The sequence below is a fragment of the Aegilops tauschii genome, chromosome 7 (genome assembly GCF_002575655.3).
Source record: "Aegilops tauschii subsp. strangulata cultivar AL8/78 chromosome 7, Aet v6.0, whole genome shotgun sequence".
NCBI classification, from domain to species: Eukaryota; Viridiplantae; Streptophyta; class Magnoliopsida; order Poales; family Poaceae; genus Aegilops; species Aegilops tauschii.
In genome coordinates, this window is record NC_053041.3 from 495,085,271 (window position 1) to 495,095,721 (window position 10,451).

A 10,451-nucleotide genomic window follows, 5' to 3' on the forward strand; every position below is an offset into this window, starting at 1 on the left:
CTTCAAAAGAATACGGAGAATTAATTGCACTTCGAGACGCAAGGAGAAAAGATACTTGAGCTCCAACTAGAATCTTGATGAACACTTGAAGAATGAATTAAGTCATGATGAAGCACTATGAAGAGCTCCAATGACAAAAGGATGATGAGATAGCATTGAAGGATGAAAAGAATAAGATTAAAGCCTTGCGATGATTTAGATGGGGCTTCACGTTGAGACAAGCGAGAAGCTTGGAACTCCGGGAGGGAAAAGATGAACAACTTAGAACCAAGAGATTATTCATCATGAACAATCTCCGAAAAGAAGGGATAAATCAACTTGATGAAAGAAGAATAAGAATTATGTTATGCTTATCCTCCACCAATTAAATTGATGAGAAACAATGGATTTGCATACTACTTATTCGCGCTGGAAAAGATTAAAGGGAGATATAGCGCAAAACTTGGGGAGGTCTTCATGAACCACCGGTAGGATTGGAAAGAAACAAATGAATTGATACGATAACAACAGAAAAGAAATCTCCAACAAACCACCAGAAGAATTCAAAATTGAATGACGAAAGGGAATGGAATCACCGGGAAGAATTAGAAAAGCACGAAGATGCTTGAGGGAATTTAGAGACAAGAGAACGAAGAGATCGCGAACTGATTGAAGAATACTTGAACGAAGCACCGAAAGAATATTGAGACGAACGAAGGGGCAAGAATTTTAGAATAATCGGAGAACGAATTTGAAAACTTAGAACGAAGAAATATTCTGAAAAGATGACCTCCGGATGATCGAGTTGGAAAGCAACCCCTGAAATACTCCGGATGATTGAAAAGAATTGCACGACTGGAAACAATTTGCGAGGATAACATCAAGCTAGCACTGCGAATCTCCGGGAGAACGGACATGACTTAGGAGAAATTCTTCTTCGGTCTTCAAATGTTGAGAATGACGACGAGAAACAACACCAAAATTGTTGCGATACTCCAGGAGAATGAAAAGAGGAAAGATTGACCCAAACATGAAAGAATTTCAGAATGATCTTGGAGAAAGCATCTGACTGATGAAATTCATACTTACGTCAAACTTCGAAATAAATTTTAGAATAACTCCGGAAAATCAGAAGAGTCAGGTAAGATCCTGGGAAAAGACTTGTGGGTTAGGGCCCACCAAAAGAAACACCGTTGGAAAAGGATCGTTGGAGAGAGAGATGATGCACCGGAACAACTGAGGGACTTAAATGAGGTGGCAACCTCGGAATAGTTGAAAGCAACACTACTCTTCTGAGATGGCTTCATCACTCCGGAATGATTAAATGATGAGAGGTGAATGAGCAACGAGAAACATTTGAAACAAGGAAAAGAATATGATCAAACCAAGAAAATTGAGTAGAATCCACCGGAAAGAAAATGAGACGAACAAAGATGAACTAGACGAGAATCCACCGGTTGAGACAACTGAGGAAAGACTGAAGATACTCCGCACGAATAAATTTATGCTCGAATAGGGGCTCTGACTCTGGGAAGAAAAATGGGTGGGAGGGCGGGAAAACACAGGCAACTTGAACGGGGAATCGACGAGTAACTTGAAGAGAAAAAAAACACTGGTTGAAATGATTGAGGAGAGAATGCAAAGGCTTCGCACGAGTAGGATGGATACTCGATTACAGACTCCGGTTCCGAGAAGAAAAGGGTGGGCGGGTGGGAAAAAAACAAGGACAACTTCGGATGGGGAAACAACGTCGATTGAGAAAGCACTAAGGACTGATCTTGCAAAAGATGATGAGGATCGAAACCACTCGAAGAGAAAGGCGCCCAATTGAAAAGAGGATGGACAACGCACGAAAACATACCGCGTGATCCTAAAGAAAAATTTGAAGGGGAAGAGGAGTAATTCAAAACACCTACGTCAAGATTCCTTACCAGAGGGATGAAGGGGCAGAGGAGTAAAAAGAATTCCTACTCTCCGATATAACTAGACTTGTTCGGCAGCGCGAGGTGGAAGGAAGCTAGTGTTCATCCGCGAAAAATGGAGGGGAGGACCTATTTATAGGTAGAGGGAGTTAGGAGTGTCCAAATGGGGAGCGGTTTTCGCCCACACGATCATGATCCAACGACCGAGAGCATGGAGGGGGTTTGGACGGGCTCATGGGCTGTGGTGAAGAGGTGCTGGGCTGCAAAGAGAGAGGGGTATCGGGCTACACAGTTAACCGTTAGGGCGTCAAACGGACTCCGAATGTGACGAAAATTGACAGGCGGTCTACCTACTCTAAAACAACACCGCACGCCAAGTTGCATCCCATTCCAAGAACATTTAAATGCCACTCACAACACGAGGCCTGAGAGGGGCAACGGGGAAAGAGGCCGGATGCAAATTTTGAAAACATGAGGATGCAACGCAGATGATGACATGACAAAATGCAACACGCAAGCAAATGACATGGCAACGACGATGAATAAATGGAAGACACCTGGTGCATCGGATTCGGGGCGTTACATGATTCCTCATCCAGTGACTACATTCAAGACTGTCCTCAGTGGGAAAAGGAATCAAAGAAGAGGCTATGCCACAAATGCAAGAAACCCGGTCACTACACTCAAGACTGTCCTCAGTGGGAAAAGGAATCAAAGAATAAGAAATAGAAGGATTACAGTTCTGATGACTCAAAGAAGAAGAAGAAATCTTCAAAGTCTTCATCATCAATATCCTCGAAGTCTTCATCTCACAAGAAGAGCAGCTCTAAGAAGGCTCGGGCATTCATTGGCAAGGAAATGGACTCTGAAGCTGAATCTGAGGAACATGAGGAAGAGGAGGCATGTGAGGAGTCAGAATCTGGTGTGGCGAGCCTAGCCCTCGCTACTGCATTCGTCAGCAAGTCCATCTTCAACACTGAAGAAAATGGTTTCTACAACAAGGCTGATGACAACGACGATGACTACGCTCCCACCTATTGCTTCATGGCAAAGGGTACCAAGGGAAGATTTAAGGGCTATGAATATGAGCATTATTCTTCTAACCGTGATGTTCATAAGTCCTCAAAGAATTTCTCTGCTTATTCATATGCTTACCCTAACTCCTCTTATGTGAAACAAAGTGGACTGGCTTCTATGCCACCGTTCCCTTATGGAGCTCACAGAATGATGAACTCTTTGCCACCCCTTCAGATGTGGGTGGTGAAGAAAAGGAACTAATCTCTTATGCAGGGCCAGCTCTCCAGACGTGCTTAACCGTCTGAAGAATTTGCTGGAGACCTGAAAATGCCTGAAAGGACGTAGGCTAATCATGAAGGAATGAACTTTCATTTCTCATGTCCTCATACTGCTTTATCTATTCTATTGCTTGATGAAATTGATCTGATGAAATTGATGTCATATTCTTCACTGATGAAATATATGATTTCGTAAGTTGCACTAATTCATCTGCAAGATGATCTACCCAAAGCCACTGAGTGGGTCCTCGATAGTGGATGTACGAATCACATGACTGGTGACAAGAATCTATTGATGGATGTTCCCTTATCTCCATCGCATCTGAAGCATATCATCTTCTCTAACAAAGGCAAAAGCAAGGTATAGGGTCTAGGTAAGGTTGCGATCACAAAGGATCGACACATGGACAAAGTCATGCTTGTCGAGTCCTTAGGATACAACCTCATGTCAGTCTCAATGCTTTGGGATCTTGATATGGTTGTTATCTTTGGCAAGTATCGTTGTGTTGTGATCATGAAAGCTGACAATTCCAAAGTCTTCGAAGGCTTTAGGAGAGGAGATCTGTATATTCTTGATTTCTCTACAGGACCACAACCAGCTATATGTTTACTTGCAAAAGCTTCAGAAGGCTAGCTATGGCATCGACGACTAGGTCATGCTGGCATGAGGAATCTACACATGCTCGCGAAGAAGAAGCATGTCATTGGCATTCAGAATGTCAAATTCCTCAAGGATCACTTGTGCGGAGCCTGTGAAGCCGGAAAGATGACCAAGGCTAGGCATCCAGCGAAGACTGTCATGACTACCACTCGACCATTCGAATTGGATCTCTTTGGTCCTAACCATTATTCTGCACTCACTAATGAAGCATCTCTATATGGCTTTGTTATTGTTGATGATTACTCTCGTTACACATGGGTGCATATTGTCACTTATAAACATGAAGTGCAGGAAGTCTTCAAACGATTTTCCTCGAGGGCTTCAACCAACTTTGGGGTGAAGATCAAGCACATCAGAAGTGACAATGGAACTGAGTTCAAGAATTCTGGTCTTGATGACTATCTTGATGAACTCAGTATTACTCATGAGTTATCTGCTCCTTATACTCCTCAGCAAAATGGCATCATGGAGGGCAAAAACAGGACCCTTGTTGAGATGGCTTGCACTATGCTTGATGAATACAAGACACCTCGTCATTTTTGGACTAAGGCAATTGATACTGTGTCCCACATCATCAACAGGGTATATCTTCACAAATTCTTCAAGAAGACTACATACGAACTCCTCACTGACAAGAAAACCAATGTGAGTTATTTCAAAGTCTTCGGTGCTAAAAGTTGGATTAGAGATCCTCATCACAATTCTAAATTTGCACCGAAAGCACATGAAGGTTTATGCTTCGTTACGGAAAGGACTCGCACACCTACAGAGTCTTAACGCACTTTCAATGATCTATTTTCCGGGTGAGATCAATAACTTAAGAATATATGAAAAAGTACCACCTCTCTTGCGATGCCATGTAGGCCCCTGCTGATACGTTGAGGGTGCTGCAGGTGCGATGGCTGTCGGCGGCGCGGAAGAAGACTTTAGACGAAAAACGGCCGGGTCAGGGGATAAGTCATGTTGTCGTGGACGAGGTGGCCGTAGGAGCGGCAACGGCAAGGTGGACGACGGTGCCGATGAAGCGAGAGGACGCGATGAAAGGATCCTGGTTCGGCGCCGTGGATGGGAGATGTCCATCTCTTGCTGTGGACGATGGGGTAGGGGTAGCGTCTCCGGCTAGGTGGAGGATGGGGTGGCGTACGGAGGAGGCTGGCCATAGTGGGGAGGTTGTTGTGGTGCCGACGGTGTATGAATGGGGAAATGGAGGGGGAGCGGGGGGGCCCAAACTTTGGGACGCGCTTGTCTGAAATGTGGGAGAGTTACGAACTTATCCCCCGTTTAAAATTTCGGACATCACGTCGGTTGGGGATAGGACGGTAATCTTGCATCTCCCCAATATTTGTCGATAGTGATTTCGGGCGAGGAGAGGGTGTTTTGCCGCCCACGGTTGGCACCCACGGTCTATGAACGGGGCTGACAGGTTGGGCGGTTGTGTCATGTCTGAGGGAAGTTACACATCTGCCCCTATTTAAAATATTTGCCTACATCGATTTCGGATGAGGAGAGTTTGTTTTGCCGCCCATCATGTATGAATGGGGAAATGGAGGGAGAGACACATGTCTTTCGGACGAGCTTGAATCAAATGTGTTTTGCCGCCCACGTTTGGCGCCCACCGTGTCTGAATGGGCTCAGAGGCGGTCGTGTCACGTCTGTTTGAAGTTACTAGTCTACTCCTATCGACAGAAGTGGAAATCGGGTCGATTAGGATGTGAAGTGTCAGGGGTAGACAATAATTTCCATCTCGCAAACACTTGCTTCGGGCAGCCGACAAATGATAGTGGTTGTTTTGCCACTTCATTCAAAATTTGGGAGAATTAGCATTCACGTTTACCCTGGGCCCTGGGAACTAAATTCAAATCCAATTTGTATTCGATTACGAATATCCATACATCATTCTACGTTTTGTTATTTATTTCTTCAAAACCACGACAACGATTTATTCCACCTTTATATATGATTATGATTTAGAAATGCCGTGATCTTCGAATTCAGTAGGTTGGATACACTTTGAGTCAAAACAGTTATTTCATCCAATACAATATGCTCACACAAAAAACAGTTCACCTTATGTCAATCATACAAGTACTAAGGATTACCTCGCCTAAAAAATTCAGATCATTACAACACATGGACAACATAGGGGGTCTTACAACATAATCCATTCAGAGACATGACACGACATGCAAGTATAATAATCTAATGACAATTTCAACTGGTATCTAAAGAAGAACTGGGATTAACCTGGGCTTCAGATGGCAGAAGCAGCAGGGCCTCCTCCGTCTTCAAATGCAACATTCTTACTTCCTCCAATTCTTGGGTTGCTTGCATAATGCGTGCAACTAATTGCATAATTTCCAGCCTCAAGATCAAGATTACCTCATTCATGGCAGCCACACCATCTCTTTTTGCCTCTAGTAAAGCCTCCAAAACTATAATATCTGTGCTCAGACTGCTCTCCGGCGGTGTTGCCTCTGAACTGCTACCATCTGGTAACATGGATGGCGCACTGCTTCCACAAATAGATTTTGGGGATGTACATTGTGTCCTAGTGTGAACGGCATCCTCAAAGGTTTCCGCTGGACATAAGTAAGAGATAGTTATCGCATGATCCAGGCAGTAAGCTTACATGGCAAACGACATACGAATTATTGCCGAGCATGGCAAGCTATATTTAAATGGTTCGAAGCAGCATCAGCCGAAAAGAAATTAAAATGGTAAGATGAGACTAGGGATGTAAGTGGCAATTAAAATGGTTCGCCACCTAGGCTCAAAGGGATCATAAGATTATTCATGCTAGAAACTTCCGTGTGCAGCCACAAGCCATTATGGGCTCTGGCATAGTTGAGCATGTTGTGTGACCTCTTTCAATGGTAAACTAGAAGATGTAGGGGATGTAGGTGGTACGGTTTACCCATCGAAAGATTTAATGCTTCTGAAAGACTGTGTCTTGATCATCCGTTTCTCAAACATCATGCAGTGCGAGAAATATAACGGAGGAGACCGAGTCTTGTGGGGAAAAGTGCGCAAACCTCTGCAGAGTGTACAAACTAATCATGATTATCCGTGTCCCCGGTTGGACATCTTGAGTATCTGGTGCTTGAATTATTGATTTGATCTCATCACTTTTAATTAATTTGTTGGGTTATTGTTTATTAATTTGGGATTTAGATGGGTTACCATTCTCAATGTTTTCAACAAACTATGTAGTTAAATAAAATATATTCCTTTGCAGTAGGGAAAAATTGGCTTTACACAAAATCATGATAACCCGAGAGCCTCCACTAGCCATATATGCATGTAGATATAGCATTTATCTTGTTCATTGCTCTACAGTGTTATTATGCCAGCATATTCCATGTGCTGACCCGTTCCGGGCTGCAACGTATTATGTTGCAGACTTTTCAGACAAAGAGTAAGGTGCGCTAGGTCGTTGTCGTGCACTCAGCTATGCCGTTGGAGTTGATGGACTCATTTACCTTTCATGCTTCCACAGTTATCTTAGATGGCCTTAAGCCATATTATTGTAATAAGTTCTCTTTTAAGACATTCGATGTAATAAGTGTGTGATTGCACTCTGTTATAAATCCTTCAAGTACTATGTGTGTCAGCATTACCGGTCCAGGGATGACACTTATGTACAGAGATTTGACCGTTTGAGGTGCGACCACTACAAGATGGTATCAGAGCACACGCTGACTGTATGACACGACCACTAAGATAAGCCATAGGTCACTCTTCTCTATTCATTTTTGACTCTCCTCCATTTTCCACTCTATAGATGGCGGACCCGAGGAACAAGTTTGCTCAACCGGATGAAGACACACCATTTGGACGACACTTGAAGGAAGTCACTAGGTACCTGAACATCGGAATACCAAGCTGCACTAGGACCTACACCGCCACTTTACCAGAAGAGGAGCGTTGGATGATTCGAGTTCATGTTCCAGGAAGGACATTCGCGCCAGTCACTGAACCCATAGAGTTTTCCTTTGATGTACCAACCTGGAGTCTAGGAAAGAGCATAGCAGCCCACATCGCCATGGGACACATCAGCGACGTCTACAACAAAGATCTTAAGGTCACCATCTACCAGATATGTTGGCGCCGGGATGAGCAATGGGACATGATCAGCACCAGGAGGGACAAGTCCATTGCAGCCTTTATCCAAGAGTTAAACCAGCACATTCGTCGACAGGAGAACCAGATGTGCGCCGGCATGATAGATCTGAAGAAGGTGACGACCAGGAACATGGAGCTAGAAGAGGAAGTCAAGTCTACACGCGATGGATACGAAGAGGAAATTGCAGTTCTACTGGAGAAGAATGAAGACCTGAAGAAGAAGCTAGGAGTATTCATGGGAGACCCCGCGCCAGGAGATGACGACCATCCCGAGGACTACATCATCATCGACGACACCGACTCCGACCCCGACTGTAGTGATGATGATTACAAAGATGAAGCTGGAGCGGATATCATGGAGTCTTCCACCGATCAAAATTTCTAGTCGTCCACCATATTGTCAGTAGTATTTCCCCTTGTATATAGCAGTAGTCTGAGTATCTTTGTAATGGTAGTTAGATCGTTTGTATATGCCCTTGTTTGAATTGAGTGGTGTGATATGAATGTGTTTGGCTCATGTGCATATGGGTACTGCTTTCTCTTTAGACCTCACTCTATTCTAATCTCTCCCCTCTAAACCCATCAGATGCCTCCGAGACGTGACAATGGATTTGCCTTCCCACCGGAGCTCACTCAGTTGATCCAACAGCAGATTGCCTTGATGCAGTTACTTGTCCAGAACCAAGGCAACAATAACATCAACAACAACAACAACCCACCGCCACCACCTCCAGTTGACAACTTAGCCCGTTTTCTGAGGTTGAATCCGTCGGTGTTTTCCAGTAGCATCGAGCCGATTGTTGCTGATGATTGGCTCCGTAGGATTGGAAGGGAGCTGACCACTGCAGGTTGCATAGATGCTGAGAAGGTGCCCTTTGCCGCACACCAACTGGATGGATCTGCAGCCTCATGGTGGGAGAACTACACAACCACGTTCCCATAGCCAATGTTACTTGGAATCAATTTCAGCAAGCATTCCGCACTGCACATGTCTCAACCAGAGCTATGAGCATGAAGTGTGAGTTTCGCAACTTACACCAGGGAAACCGTACTGTAGGGCAGTACGTGGATGAGTTCAGTAAGTTAGCTCGCTATGCCCCGAATAATGTGGCCACAAATGCCGTGACGCAGGAGAAGTTTATGGAAGGGTTGAATGACGAGCTGAGCATGCAGTTGATGGTGGCAACATTCAATAACTACCAGGATTTGGTAGATAGGGCTCTTATGATTGAAGGGAAGCAGCGGCAGATAGAGAGTCGCAAAAGGAAATATGGACAAGGGAAGTACAATTCTAGAGCGTCGCAGAAGCCTCGTTTTACCTCGAACTCGGGAGGATATACCCATAACCATGGAGGCCACACCCACAATGGAGGAAGTTTGCATAATCACAATGGCCCCAAGAATGGAAATGGGAATGGAGCAAGCAGCAACCAGAACCGTTCCAACCCAGCGACACCCGCTAAGAAGGATCTGAGTCATGTCACCTGTTACAAGTGCGGGAAGACTGGGCACTATGCCAATGATTGTTCTGAGTTGAAGAATGGCAACAGAAATGGAAGCTCTGGGAAGAAGTCCAATCCCTTCACCAGAGGTCAGGTGAACCACATCAACATGGAGGAAGTTGAAGATCAGCCTGACGCAGTGATTAGTAAGTTTTTGGTTAAGTCGTTTACCGCCCTCGTTCTTTTTGATACTGGTGCATCGCATTCATACATATCAAGGGGATTTGTGGACAAGTTTAAGTTACCCACCTTAGCCCTTAGGTCACCCATGTTAGTAAGTTCGCCAGGAACAGAGTATATGGCTAGCCGATGGTGTGATCGATTACCTTTAACAATTGGTAGCCATGTTTTCCCCTCAGACCTAATAATTTTGGAGTCACAAGGATTGGATATAATACTAGGCATGGATTGGCTATCGAAGTATGGAGGAAACATTGCCTGTGCTAGTAAGTCAATTATGCTCACCACCCCGGAGGGAAAGAGGATCAAGTATGTATCCACGCATGCGCCAAGGAGAACCCAAGTAAATTCTCTCTTAGGATTGTTCAGGAGGAAGTGCCTGTATTGAAGGATTACCCGGATGTATTTCCAGAGGAACTACCAGGCATGCCGCCAGATCAGGATGTAGAATTTTTGATAGAGCTGTTGCCAGGCGCCGGACCGATATCAAAGAGACCATACCGGATGCCCACAAATGACCTGGAGGAAATTAAGAAGCAGATTAAGGAGCTATTGGAGAAAGGTTGCATTCGACGAAGTTCGTCACCGTGGGGAGCCCCAGTGCTCTTGGTTGAGAAGAAGGATGGATCTTTGAGAATGGTTGTTGATTATCGTGCATTGAATGAAGTGACGATCAAGAACAAGTACCGACTACCGATGATCAACTATTTGTTTGACCAGCTGCAAGGAGCTAAAGTATTCTCCAAGATCGATCTGTGATCAAGATACCACTAGCTGAAGATCCGAGAAT